Source organism: Typopeltis vanoorti, chromosome 7 (assembly GCF_054136105.1).
Source record: "Typopeltis vanoorti isolate ZY-2024b chromosome 7, IOZ_Tvanoo_1.0, whole genome shotgun sequence".
In the NCBI taxonomy this organism is placed as follows: domain Eukaryota; kingdom Metazoa; phylum Arthropoda; class Arachnida; order Uropygi; family Thelyphonidae; genus Typopeltis; species Typopeltis vanoorti.
The window spans coordinates 25217371-25232558 of record NC_143555.1 but is presented as its reverse complement, the minus strand read 5'-3'; the positions used below and the strand labels follow the sequence as shown (position 1 = coordinate 25232558).

General features: G+C 38.3%; 1 protein-coding gene across 10 annotated transcripts in view; it reads right to left on the bottom strand.

Annotated features, from left to right (window-relative positions):
* Nucleotides 1-15188, bottom strand: part of LOC150104529 (lachesin-like) — a 1086504-nt gene that overhangs the window by 259966 nt on the left and 811350 nt on the right. The gene's annotated exons all lie outside the window — the stretch shown is intronic.

The window sequence follows — 15188 nt, the reverse complement described above, 5'->3', positions numbered from 1 at the left end:
ATGTCTCAATCATATCCCCCCCCCCTCGTCCTCCTATTCACGAGACTCTACAACTTACATTCACTCAATCTGTCCCCATACTCCACATTCCAAAGACCACTGACTACCTTTGTGAATCTTCTCTGTACTCTTTCCAACATATCCTCATCACCATGAAAACCCAGCAACCAAATCTGGGCACAATAATCTATATGAAGCCTAATCAAGGCATTATACAATGGAATCATAACCTCTCTATTTCTGCATGTCAGGGTTCTCTGCATCATTGCCATTATTCAATGCGATGTCTTCACAACTTGTGCAATGTGGTCCCTGAATTTCAGGTCCTTGTCCACCATCACTCCTAGATCTCTCATCTCCTCTACTTCTGTTAAAGTTTCCCCACCAAGTGTATACTTTGCATCCCATCGTTGCTTACCAAATTTCGAAACCTTACAACATTATTATTATTATTATTAAACAAGACCTCATGGAGTCAAAGACTCATCTAGGAGGTCCTAGAACTGACAGTTTCACTTATCTGCTCATTCATTCAATCTTTCAAGTCCTCTTGTAAGACATTAACATCAGCCTCACTGTGCATTGCTCTCCCCAGTGCATTGATGACAAGTTTGTTCCTTCACTGATTCAATATATGACTTTCTTGCTTAATTCACTCAAGGTGGAAGTAATAGTTAGCAAGGCAATAATAATAATATAATAAATTTAGTTTAATCCTTTATCCAAGTGTGAGCACTTGATGCATAACATTAGACATATCCGCAAGGAGATGTGTTTTGCATTATGGGAGATACTGAGATAGGAGTGTTGGTATCTTGCTCCACCTTTGCAAGGAGTTGCCCTGGTGTTGTATCACCTTACCCCAGTCCTGAAGATACTTTCAGGCGCAAACTTTGTTTGCACACACTTGGATAAAGGATTAAACTAAATTTATTATATTCTAACCAAGTGAAAAATAAACTTTCAACAAGTTAGCAATGCATGTAGTGGCTTTGAGGCTATTTGATGTGAGGTGTAAACACAATGGAACATTCAACAGAATGTTGTTATAGGACAATAATTTTGTAATGCTGAGGCAAGATGGATGGGCAAGTAAAAAGAAAATTATCCTGATGAGAGATTTCAATTATGAGAACATGAATTAATACAAAGAAATTATATATGGATAAAAAGAATGAACGAATTTCGGAAATTCTTTCTATATTTTGATGATAATCACATTAACAATTACATGTGGAGTTAATGGTAGATTTGAGCTGTGATAAAAGTGTTTTAATTGTTTATGTTGTTTATATTGTGTTTTGCTACTTGTTTGTTCTTACTGTTTCTGAAAATAGTGCACATCGACTGCACGGAAAGCTTCAATATGACGTAGATCAAGTTCTGATTCGATTCTAGTTGATTTTTCGCAATGGACGCTCTGCGAAAATTGCTGTATGTATGCATTGAAAAATATGAAACATTTGTAGACTGTTTGGGTAAACAATCCTTAACATATGTGAAAAATGTCTTGATAGATTAGAGCGATTAGAAATGGGAACAAGAGACTGTAGTAGAAAATCTTAGGTAAGAGTTAATGAAAAGTGAAATGAAACATCTGGAAGAGGATATTATTATTATTATTTTTTATTATTATTCAGGCCTCCAAGGAGTCAAAAGACTCATCGAGGGAGGTCCTTCCTAAGACATAAAGTCTGTCAAGACTCATCGAGGGGAGGTCCCCCCCTGAGAAACACAAAGTTTATCATACCACTCTTTAAAGTCACTGACCGTTCTCGCTCCCACCACTCCATCAGGCAATGCATTCCACGGCTCAACCACCCTCCACACAAAGAAACCACTCCTTACCCTCTTGCTCACAGTTTCCTTTCGTAACTTCCAGGGATGGCCTCTTGTCATCACTCCTTCCCGCTGATCAACCAAGCGAAAGAACTCCCCAGTGTCAACCCTGTAACCACCTCTCAACAGTTTAAAAGTCTCAATCATATCACCTCTCCTTCTTCTATCCGCCAAACTCTGCAGTCCACATTCTCTCAGCCGATCCTCATAACTATCATTGTACAGTCCTGAAACCATCTTTGTCATCCGTCTTTGTATCCTTTCCACAGTTAATTTATCCCCTTCAAATCCTGGGGACCAAATCTGAGAACAATAGTCCAAGTGTGGTCTGATCAGAGACTTATACAACGGAATGATAACCCTCTTATCTCTGCAGGTCAGTGTCCTTCTCATAATAGCAGCAATCCTCTGTGTTACCTTCACCACCTTTGCAATATGTCCCCTAAACTTCAGGTTTCTATCAATCATCAACCCCAGATCTCTTGTCTCCCCTACTTCCTCCAGTATAACTCCTCCCATAGAGTATGCAGCATCCCATCGATGTTTCCCAAACCTCAAGGAGGAAGATGGATATTAAACATCTAAAGAAGAGACTGGCTGATGAGAATAAGATGGAAGAACTTAGTATTACGAAGAAAGAGTCAAAGGATAGTCGTATATCATTGTAATTGTAACTCGATCATTAGAGGTACTACGTCTAATAAAGTGAACAAAACATGCTTTCCTGGTGGAACAATGAAACAAATAACTGATGCATTGCAGAAAAGCAAAGAGCAAGCATCAAATTTAGTGGTAGTCATTGGCATAAATGACTTAGTTGGGGAAAAAAGAATGTCAATAGACTTGAGAAAGTTGTGGCAGGTTAAGGAAAATAGTGTTGTTGGAAAAGCCATTAGCATGTTGCCCATATATGACAATAGTGAATTGAGGAGAGCAGAGTCAAGAAGTTAATGCAGTAAATGATCAGTCTAATCATGAAGCAGGATAGCACAGTTAAATGGATTGTAGAACATGAGGAAGATGGATACAAGGTTGTAGATGTTGGTGCAGCAGCACAAGGGGAAGGAATATATAAAAGGTGAGGATGAGACAGGTAGGAATCGAAATCAAGATCGGGGAAATGGGAGTCATCAGACCAAAGAGAGGTGTGGTATAGCAACTAGAATAGAACATGTTGATGCTGGTAGAATGGCTTCAAAGGTGCAGGGTTTTTATGTTTGTACACAAATGTAAGGAGCATTCAAAACAAGAGAGTTGAGGTTGTTGCATTAATTGAGCCAGTATGCCCAAAGATAATTGGAATAAGTGAAACTTCTTCCAATTAGTCTGAGGAGGATGTGATGTCGAGAATAGAAGTGGAAGGATATATATAATTTTCAGGAAGAGTAGGAATGTAGAAAGAGGAGGGGAGTGCTGTTAAAAATTGCAGAGTAATTGTGTCCACCAAGTGTGGAAGTTAGAAGTTGAAATTAACAGGCTAGCATATCTGATAGGTTGCTGTTAAGCCAGGGAATGTAGAGAATACTGATTGTGAAACATTTTGGCAAAATGTAGAAAGTATTTTTAACTTGGGTATAATTATGTTAAAGATACCAAGCAATTTTAAACCTGGTTTTACTCCATTTTTCCAAGTGAGCAAACAGACAAAATGTCAAGTTTGTGCCTGCAATTGATGCAAGACTAGCTGATCCCACAGGTAGTGCAAGACCAAGGCAACTCGTGGTAAAGCTGGAGCAAGCTCTGATCACTAATCTTAATATTTACCCTTAATGCCAAAACATATCTCTAAGAAGGGGATGTATGATGTTTTGTATTAAAGGCAAGGGGCCACTACCCAGACCGGTTTTGACCTTTATTGAGGTCTCATCAGTGGGAGCCAGGCTAGAAATACCAAGATTTACCAAGATTTAGTAATGCAGAGCTTATAAGTATTTTACCAAAACAAGTTACCATAAGGTGTATTAACCTTATTAAATAAAATAAAAATCTCAGGAGGAGATCTAAATGTAGAAAGTATTTTTAACTTGGGTATAATTATGTTAAAGATACCAAGCAATTTTAAACCTGGTTTTACTCCATTTTTCCAAGTGAGTAAACAGACAAAATGTCAAGTTTGCGCCTGCAATTGATGCAAGACTAGCTGATCCCACAGGTAGTGCAAGACCAAGGCAACTCGTGGTAAAGCTGGAGCAAGCTCTGATCACTAATCTTAATATTTAACCCTTAATGCCAAAACACATCTCCAAGAAGGGGATGTATGATGTTTTGTATTAAAGGCAAGGGGCCACTACCCAGACCGGTTTCGACCTTTATTGAGGTAGAATGGGAGTTCATATCTCATCATCATTGGCCTCTTTAGAGTCAAAAAGTTGTGCTGAGAGCCAGCTTTGATAGTAAGAGAGGAGTAGAAAAGATAAAGTTAATAGTAGTAGGTAGTTAAAAGAGGCCTCAGTCGATCTGCTTGGCCACACTCAAGAGTCATCACCAAGCAGATCTCTGACATTTCCTCCCTCCATCCGTTCTTTTCAGCTCTCGACGGCCAGCCATCTCTTCAGATGTCTGGCCGGTGAAAGGAGTGAAAAACAAATGAGAGGACACTTAAAAAAGAAAAACTGAGAAAGGACACAAGTTACATATCACTAATAGCAAAGACAAACGGAAAAAAAAAACAACTGGGTGACATGAAAGACCAATTTAAACTGAGGAGAGTGGGGGAAGAGCCTGGCCTGGGTGATGCAGCCCACAAGGAGCTGCACTGCCTTAGTGTAAGCCTTCGCAGCCCAGGTTCTCAGGATACCCCATCCTGTGTGGACAAAATTTAAACGGAAACAAAACTTAAAGGAAAAGTTTCCCCCCCCCCCTCCCTGGCAGATCGATACTAGGAGTCGACTGACTTGTTAGGCGAGGTTTAAATCCTCCTGCTCTCTATTGTTGTGGGTTTTAATGATGAGATCTGCTAATTTGTCTCCACGGACGTGGTTTAGCATGTAGAGGCCTCTGTGCAGTGCTAGTCCCACGTCGTCCTCTGCATCAATAAGACCAATGATCTTTTCAGGAGTGATTTCATCTATATTATCGACAAACACGTCGTTCCATTCTGCACTGACGACTCTTGGCCCGTTTTGTCCTGTGAGTATCAGTCGAACGTCTCCAAATGTTTCTATTGCTCTTTGTAGTATCGCCTCCTCCTCGGGGAAGTCTTTTAAGAGATGCAATATAGGTGCATTGGCCTTTGTGTGAGGGAACTTTGTGGGTTCTGAAGTTGACTTTATTTTTCCAACTTCAGCTGGTTTTGGTTTTTTTATATTTACTTCTTCAGGGCCGGCTGGCCTCTTTTGTGTGGTTTCTGTATTGTTGATTTCCATATCTACTGCCTCTGTGTCGTCGTCTATTGTGACTGCAGTGATAGTTCCTTTTTGTTGGTGCTGCTGGTTATTTTCGGTTGCTACATTTGTAGTGGCGGTTTGCTCGGTGGCTGGTTCTTTCTGCCTTTTGTCTTTCCTGGTTATAGGTTTCTCTATTGGTGTATTCGGCAGTGTTTCAGCCGTGGCGGCATGATTCTTTCTTGTTGTTCCCTCATGCGCGGTCTTCAGGGTAGGGAACTCATTCGGTTCTGTGCCAATGACATTTTTGGCTGTTGCTTCCGTGTTGGGCATAATACTGCCTCCCAATTTTTCGGCCAGGTTTCTGTCCGGACAGGTGTCCACCTTATGGCCGTTAGTGCCACATTTTAGGCATGCTGACTGGCACTGTGCTACTGTATGGCCTGCTGTTAGGCAGTTCTTGCATTTTAACTTCAGGCACTGGGCACCTAAATGACTGAGGGCGCCGCATCTAAAGCATTGCCTCTTTACTCCCGGGTAGCTCACCATTACCCTGGCCGATCCTATCTTGACAAAATTCAGAATTTCTGCATTCATCATGATGGAAAAGGTGACTTCACCAGATTTCCATTGTGGGATCTCAGCGTCCGTGCCAATTTCGATATCCCGAACAGCTCCCCATTTCGAGAAGACTTTAGTTATGATGTCATTGTCTTCTTCTAAGTATTCAAGCAGAAAACGATCTATTCTTACTCTTTTGACAAAGCTTCCTACCACAAAAGGTTGAAAAATTTTTGCCTCGCACTCGACTCCTTTCAGAAGTTTTTCTCTAGTTGCAGCGTTTTTGCATACAACTTGAAACCTTCCCCCCCCCCATAAGGGGTGAAACCGGAAATATTGTCTGCCCCGACGCAGTCAATAATAGCCCTCGCAAACGTCCTCTGGTGAATACCAGTATCTATTTCGAACCTGAGGGTTCTTATCCTCGGTAAAACCGAAAACATTATTTAACGAAAGAAAGGATATAGGAGTAGACTTTCCAAGGATAGTCTACTCCTATAAAATAACGGAATGCCGTCTATAGGCCTAAAAAACCCACAAAAAAAATATCAGTGGGAGCCAGGCTAGAAATACCAAGATTTAGTAATGCAGAGCTTATAAGTATTTTACCAAAACAAGTTACCATAAGGTGTTTTAACCTTATTAAATAAAATAAAAATCTCAGGAGGAGATCTAAATGTAGAAAGTATTTTTAACTTGGGTATAATCATGTTAAAGATACCAAGCAATTTTAAACCTGGTTTTACTCCATTTTTCCCAAGTGAGCAAACAGACAAACTTGACATTTTGTCTGTTTGTTCACTTGGGAAAAATGGAGTAAAACCAGGTTTAAAATTGCTTGGTATCTTTAACATAATTATACCCAAGTTAAAAATACTTTCTACATTTAGATCTCCTCCTGAGATTTTTATTTTATTTAATAAGGTTAATACACCTTATGGTAACTTGTTTTGGTAAAATACTTATAAGCTCTGCATTACTAAATCTTGGTATTTCTAGCCTGGCTCCCACTGATGAGACCTCAAAGGTTGAAACCGGTCTGGGTAGTGGCCCCTTGCCTTTAATACAAAACATCATACATCCCCTTCTTGGAGATGTGTTTTGGCATTAAGGGTAAATATTAAGATAAATATTAAGATTAGTGATCAGAGCTTGCTCCACCTTTACCACTAGTTGCCTTGGTCTTGCACTACCTGTGGGATCAGCTAGTCTTGCATCAATTGCAGGCGCAAACTTGACATTTTGTCTGTTTGCTCACTTGGGAAAAATGGAGTAAAACCAGGTTTAAAATTGCTTGGTATCTTTAACATTTTGGCAAAATTTTTAGGTATGTAAAAAGAAGGTGATCCTTATAGGAGACTTTAATTACAGGAATATAGAATGAAAGGAAGAGATTGTGTATGAGGATAAGGAGAGTGAATCTGTTGAATTTCTAAAAGATAAATATCTTAACACGTTCGCTGCCACGCTACTTCGGCATAGTCTGTTCCAGTACGCCGAGCAATTTCACTTCTTCAAGGTCAGTACGGTAATCTCGTTGCCGGCGGTAAGCGTCATACGAGTATACTCATAGTTGGCTTGTGCACAGCATATACCATCTAGGAGAATACACAGTTTTGATGCTAGCTCCACAAGCCAAGCATTTTCACTTCTTCAAGGTCAGTTCAGTAATCTCGTTGCCGGCGGTAAGTGTCATATGAGTATACTCGTAGCTGGCTTGTGTGGCTGGTTTACCAACTACGAGTATACTCGTAGTTGGCAGCGAACATGCTAAACAGCATGTGACCGAAGAAACTAGAGGCTTTAATGTTTTGAATTGGTGATAACTTCACAAGATATAGTTGTTAATGAGGTGTTGACACTGCTGCTGGTTGATGAGAATGATCATGAGGTACTTGTTTGGGAAGAGGTGAAACAAGAAAGGGTTACTGCCAAAAATGGATATATGTGGGAGCATAATGTGGTTGATTATAGGAAGCTCTGTAGTCAGCTGGCATTCAGTACATTGAATAGGTGAGCTGAGCAGAAAAGATGCATGGAAGGTTACAAGGCAGTATCTGGCACAAGCAATGTATTCCAAGGTTAAGCAAGTAAATAGAGTTGGAGTGAAATGGATAAACAATGAAATCAAGCAAGCTGTGTTAGAAAAGAAAATGTTATGGAGGAGGTACAAGACAGTTGGTGGTGATTAGATCCATGAAGAGACTAAAGTGCTGGCTGGGAAGGTGATGAATATGATAAAGAAAGAAAAGGTGCAATATGAGAAGAGATTGGCTGGTCAGGCCAAGGTTTAACTAAAGGGAATTTTTCTACTATGTGGCAGGTTAGAGAAAGAATAATTATGGCAGGTTGACACTGGTGGATAGTCATGGCAGCAGAATAACATTTCCAAAGGACATAGTGGAATTATTGAATGAGCACTTTATCAGTGTATATCATACTGGTGTAAATGATGTGGTGCAATATATAGAAGAGGCAAGTATTAAGAGAGCTGAAAGTGAAAGAATCAGGGGTGTATCAGTTGTGTTGATTAGGTTAGATATTAATAAAACTGTGGGAATGGATGACATCGCCATGTATTCTTAAGGAATGTGCACAACAGTTAGTTATGCCCTTGGCCTGGTTTAATGAAAGTCTTACACTGGGTAGGGTTCCTAAGGAGTGAAAAGAAGGCATAATTGTACCACTCCACAAGCATGATTCTAAGAGAAGTCTCTAATTATAGACCGGTCTGTATAACTGTGGTTGTAATCAAGGTGTTGGAGAGATTGGTAAGGAATAGAATACAGGATTGGGTTGAGAGACAAACATTCTTTATGATGGTCAGCATGTATTTGTCAGGGGTAGGTCCTGTTTTAGTAATTTATTTCCATTTTATGATAATGGTAATGAGTGTGTTAGATAAGAGAAAATCATATACAGTGATATTTTTGGACTATGCAAAAGCATTTAATTGATTACCACATGATAAGTTGATGTACAAGATGCAGAGGATGGAACAGATACCATATTGGTTAGATAGATCAGAGATTGGCTCTCTGAACAATACCAACAAGTTGTGTATTATTATTATTATTATTTGACACCTCCAGGGAGTCCAAAGACTCATCGAGGGAGAGTGTGCCAACAGCATCAAACGATTGGTCCCCTTCCAACTACTAACCGTGCTCAAACTTACTTAACTGAGCCATTAGTAGCAGAGGCTCTACCAATCAACCAAGCTTTGCCGGCAAACCAGTATGACAGAGCAGTGTCTCAAAAAAAAGGAGAATAACCATTGCTGTGCCCCAGAGTTTATGTTTTTGGGCCCCTGCTGTTTAACTTGTTTATAAATGATATATAATGTGGACTGATGGGGATCTTGAGTTGTTTGATGATGATGCAAAGTTGTGGAGAATTATAGGTAGCACTGCTGATGTTATTTTGGAGTGCAGAAATATAAGCTGTGTACCGTAGAAAGTGGATGGGATTCGAGATTTGGGAGTGATTGTTGACAGTAGACTGAAGTTTAGCAGGCATATAAATCTGCCAAGGAGGTTGAAAATGAATTATCCTCCAAAACAGCAAAATTAAAGCAGATTATCAGAGAGACAATGCATCAATTACAGAGAGTTGAGAGGAGTTTGAACGAACATAGGAAGGAAAAGAAAATTAAGCAGCAAAATAAGAAACAACAAAGCACAGAATCAGGTAAGTCAGTAAGCAAAAATTAGGCAAGTAATGTTGTTTGTAAAAAGAAGGATGTTATTTGGTACAGCAACTTTATCAAAAAACATGCTGTTGATGAGCAAGTTATAACATCATGTTTTCCAGGAGCTAAAATTAACAATATAGCACATGCAATTCTAAAATAGAAAAGTAAACAAGATCGCAATTGCAGTAGGTACTAATGACTAAACTAGTGATATGTTCAGTACGAGAGAGAAAATGAAAGGGTTGTTGGAAGAGGGGAGTGAAGAGTGAGAAGGTGAAAATAGTAAGTATATTACCTCGATATGATAAAAATTAATTAAGAACGGCTATGATGGCAAATGATTTGATGCATAGGCTGTGTAGAAGGAATGGATGCAAGTTTTTGGATGTGTGGAGTGAGTGAAGATTAGAATTGTATAAGAGAGATAGCCTACACCTGAATGCATTTGGTATCAAGTCTCGATAAACTAATAACTGGTATGAGACCTAATACAGAAAGTTAGGGAAATTAAATTATAATGGGAGGAATGGTGAGAATATGAGTGTAAGATGACAATGTTATATACTTGTGCTAATGATGGGAATGGGCATTATCATGGAAATGATTACGAGAATGATTTCGACTGTGTTTTGTCAAGTTTCGACCCAAGTGCAAAGATGTCTATATGAGTACTAGAGAAGAATAAAAATCTGCAAGTTATCCAACTGTGTCAAGCAGACTGCAAACAAGAGTTTACAAAAGAACATGCAGGTGGCTTATTATTTCTATATACGAATGCTAGGATTATCAGAAACAAAGGGGTAGAGTTTGTTGCCTTGGTCAATATGTTGGGACTTCAGATTGTAGGCATTAGTGAGACCTGGCTATCAGAATCAGACACACTAACTGATATAAAGTGTAAGTGGTACAGTATTTTTAGGAAGGATGGATAGGATAGGAGGGGTGTGTTGCTAATGATATCTGATGACTTGAATCCAGTTAGTGTTGAGAACTATGACTAATAGTACTAGTAACAGTATTTCATATGGCAGTGAATTTGAAGCCATCTGGTGTGAGGTGGAATCGAACATGAATGATTACATGGTGTTGTTACAGACCTAGTGGATCGGTTGCTAGTTATGGAGGGCATGAAAAGAGTAATCATAATGGAAGACTTTAATTATCCAAATATTGATTGGGTAGCAGTAAAATCTCATGAGAAGAATGAAACTGAATTTATTGAGCTGTTGCGCAGCATGTGTCAGAAGGAACTCGAGGTCAAAGATTGTTGGATTTGATTATAGTGTCACCCTCGGGTTGGTGAGAGCGATCATGCAGTACTCACTTGGGAAGGGACTAAATTTATGAATGTTCCATTCAGAAAAGGTTAACTGCTGAACTACAAAACAGAATATCATGACCAACTAAAGAGTATACTGAGTTCAGCAGAATGGTATCGGTTGCTGGATGGAAAGAATATCAACAGTGCGTGGGAAGCATTTAAAAAATACCTAAATGATGCAATATCAAAATATGTCCCAAGAGTTTGAAGAATAAATAGGGTAGGAATCATATGAATGTGTAATCTTATTAAGCAAGGTAGAATCGTTAAAAAAAAGGATGATGTGGAAGGTATACAGTCTGCATAAGGATTATGTCCATTATGAAAATTATAAATGGCAGGCCAGAAGAGTCACAACTGTTGTACAGAAGGTAAAGTGAGTATGAAAAGAAACTGGCTCTGCAAGATAAAGACAACCCACGAGAATTCTATTGATAGTTTGCAAGTAAAAGAAAGAAGGATATGAAAAAACTCCTCTGAATGCAGATGGTGTGAGGGTGACAGATGCAGAAGAGGTTGTTCAACTAATGCGTTACCATTTTGCTAAAAGCTATCAACCTGGTGTATGCAACACTGAGTTCATTGCTACCTCTTGAGAAGAAACTCAGGTGTATGAAGAGGAGGAATTTGAGCTGTTGCACAAACTGAATAAGAATTCATGTTATTTATTTTCATGATACTGATGACAACACAGAATGATAAGAAAATAATATTAATTAACTTATTTGATGATATTTCATGGGTATTATATCCAGCATCTCAGAGCACAAAAACAGTTTGTCACAGTACATGAAACAAGAAGTATTTGGTATAACAGTGGGACTAGATTAAAAAAATTGTAATGGACAACTCAAAGAACTAAAGTCCTAATTAAGTACCATCTATGTTTGAAAAAGAGAGAAAACAAATATTAGTTAGATCTTAATTAGACTGTCTAGGAGACAGTCATTTTAAGATCTAAATCATATTTGAGAATGGCTGAATGACATATCAAAAATGTGGTATACAGGGGATGCGAGTCTCAAGATTTAAAGTAACTACACCTACAAATCAAAAAAATTCGAATAATCAAATGACTGTCTCTCAGACAGTCTAATTATGATCTAATTAGTATTTGTTTTCTCTCATTTTCCAACATAGATGGCACCTAATTAGGACTTCAGTTCCTTGAGTTGTCCATTTCAATATTTTTTAAACTAGTCTCACTGTTGTACCAAATTCTTGTTTCGCATACTGTGAAAAAACTTCAGAGCACAAAAACAGTATGCACAAAAACTGTGCATACCGTTTTTGTGCTCTGAAGATGCTGGACATAATACCAGCAAAAAAGTTAATGAATGTTATTTTCTTATCATTCTGTGTTGTCATCAATACCATGAAAATAAATAACATGTACTGTTAACACATAAGCTTTTCCACACGTTTGAATAAGAATTCAACAAAAGGGACTGATGGGATATTAGTACAGGTGCTAAAAGAGTTAAACTGAACTGGCTATTCCTTCGACCAAGCTATATAATTTGAATTTTAGAACAGGGAAGATTCCACATGAATGGAAAGAATGTATGGTAATCCCATTTCACAAGGGTGGTGCAAAGACCAATGTATCCAACTATAGACCAATCAGCATCTCAGGAGTGGAGGTGAAGATTTTGGAAAAACTGGTTAAGACTCGCATTCAGAAATGGGTTGACAGTGAATCTCTGCTTAGCAATGAACAGCATGGGGTTTACTTAGGAAAAATCATGTTTTAGCAACTTGCTCACATTCTATAATGTTACCATTGAACTATACAAGGGGAATGAATACATGATACTGCTGGATTTTGCTAAGGCTTTCGATAACATACAGCATGGAAGACTGTTGCATAAATTGGAGAATATAGTTTTGAATTATAAAATATTAGCATGGTTAAGAGGATGGTTTACTGACAGACATGAAGTGGTATATGGGGATGCAAGTCTTCAAGATTTAAGGTAACTACGTCTCCAAATCAAAAAATTAGAATAATCAAAGAAAATGTGTTGAATGATTTGCAGTTCTAATTTATCATCATCAAATTCTCTCATTGTATCCTCAAGGGGTGTACAGGATATGATAGTACTACATGAAAATTTACATTATTAATCTGTTACCTGACAAGATTATAACATTATTAGATCTTATATTTCTATCTTCTTCCACCTATATCTTGGTTTTCCCCTGGGTCTTTTTCCTTACCAGGAATTTTACCAAAAATCTTACCAGGAACACTCAGTAGAAAAATACCACTGTAATTCTCACATTGAGTTTTATTTCCCTTTTTATATATGGGTGCTGTGAGAGCTCTACTCCAATCATCTGGAATTTGTCCCTCTCTCCAGGCCTTCTGAACTTCTGCAAGACTTTTTTACCTCCATACTTGAGCATTTCTGGTTGAATATCATCTACTCCCACTGCCTTTCCACATTTCAGGCTTTAGATGGCTTTTTCTACTTCACATATGGATATGTATTCCTGATCGCATGCCTCTTGAGTGTTTTTTTTTTTTTTTTTTTAACACTGTGCCATCACTGCTGGTTTCATTTACCAATTTTTCAAAGTAATTACTCCATACTTCAAGGATATCTTTTTCTCCAGTTTTCATGTCACCTTTATCATCTCTCATTCCTTTTACAGCACTTTTTCCTCCATTTCTGAGCTTCTTCAACTACCTCCAGAATATCTTGCCACCTTCTTGATATTTATTTTCTATGTTCTTACCAAAGTCCTCCCATGAGGACTTGAGTTAAAAATATAGAAAATAATGTAAAACTAGCTAAACAAAAAATTTTGTTTAACTAGTTTTACACAGTGTTTAGCTTTCTTACATTTGTCTCTGTATTCTCTAACAAGCTGACTTATTTACCAGGAACTTTTGATATGCTTTCTTCATTTCCTTCACTGCCTCAACTTCCTGTGTCCACATGGAGTAATGATTTTGCTATCCTTGCAGGTAATCTCACCACATGCCTCTTTGGCTGAAATCAATCAATCAATGTTCAGTGGCAAGTCATGAAGATCCAAGGTTTGATTCCTTGTTCTCAAACTCTTTCATTTTTTCTTGAATGATGTTTATGTATTTTACAGTTCACATCTGAGAGCTGCTCAACTTTTAATTGTTTTACATGTTCTTCTTTTCAATATGCAATTCGATTTTATCCTGCTCAAGACTAAATGAATACTTTCAATTTCAAATCCTCTGTACACTCTAGTGTCCTGCAGCTGAGAAAACATTACTATCAACACTAATATAGTCAATGAAACTTTTCTTATTCCTTGCCTCTTCTCTCTATTTGAATTTGTGCACATTTTTATCGTAGAACCTTGTGTTAGTAATAACATCTTCATGTCCTGGGCAGAAATCCAGCAGGTATTTGCCATTATTATTATCTTTGCTCTTTTCTAAAAATTTTCTCAAAATATTTCTATATGTCTGATAATCATTTTCTACTTTGCTATTTAGATCCCCAACAAGACCAACTTTTCGTTTTTCATTGTGTCAGTTGCTTTCTCTAAATCCTCAAAAAAATTCCTCCACTTCTACCTTAGTAAAACCTTTTTTGGTCACCTAGCAACCTAGGTGACCAAATCTGGGCACAGTAGTCGAGATGAGGTCTTATCAAGGTTCGGTACAGAGGTACAATAACTTGCTTGTCTCTGCTCATCAAAGTATTTTTCAGCAACCAAATGAGTTGAAGAGCTGATTTAGTCACTTTTGCAATGTGCCCCCTAAACTTCATCTCCCTATCCAACCACACTCCCAAATCCCTGGCCTCATCGATCTATCTCCTGGAGATAGATCGATGAGGCAATATACCACATTGGTTCCACCAATGTGGTATATTGCTGCTAATCTTTTCACCCCAAAATGCATAACTTTACATTTTGTCACATTAAATTGACATCCATTCTCCATAGCCCAGAACTCCAATCTATCCAAGTTGTCCTGCAAGATTTTGACATCTTCTGCATTCACTATTGCCTTACCCAACTTTGCATCATCAGCGAACAAATGAACTGTTCCTCTTAGATCCTTCCCTATATCGTTAATGAACAAATTAAACAGCATTGGTCCAAGAACAGAACCCTGCAGCACACCACTGGTCACAGGCCGTCTTTTGGGCTCTACTCCTGAATAAACTACACTCTGATATCTCTCCATCAACCACCCACCTATCCATCTCACTAACCCTATATCCATTCCCATATGTTGTAGTTTACGGATTAGAATTCCATGTGGTATCCTGTCAAATGCCTTAGCCAGGTCCAGCAGTATCACTGTACCCATTACCCTTATCCAGTTCAGCCATCACTGTCTTATAAAACTTGAACAAGTTACGGAGGCATGATCTACCCTTTACAAAGCCATGCTGTCCCCATTACAAACCATTAATGTACGGGGGACAAATATGAATTAACATCATCTAAA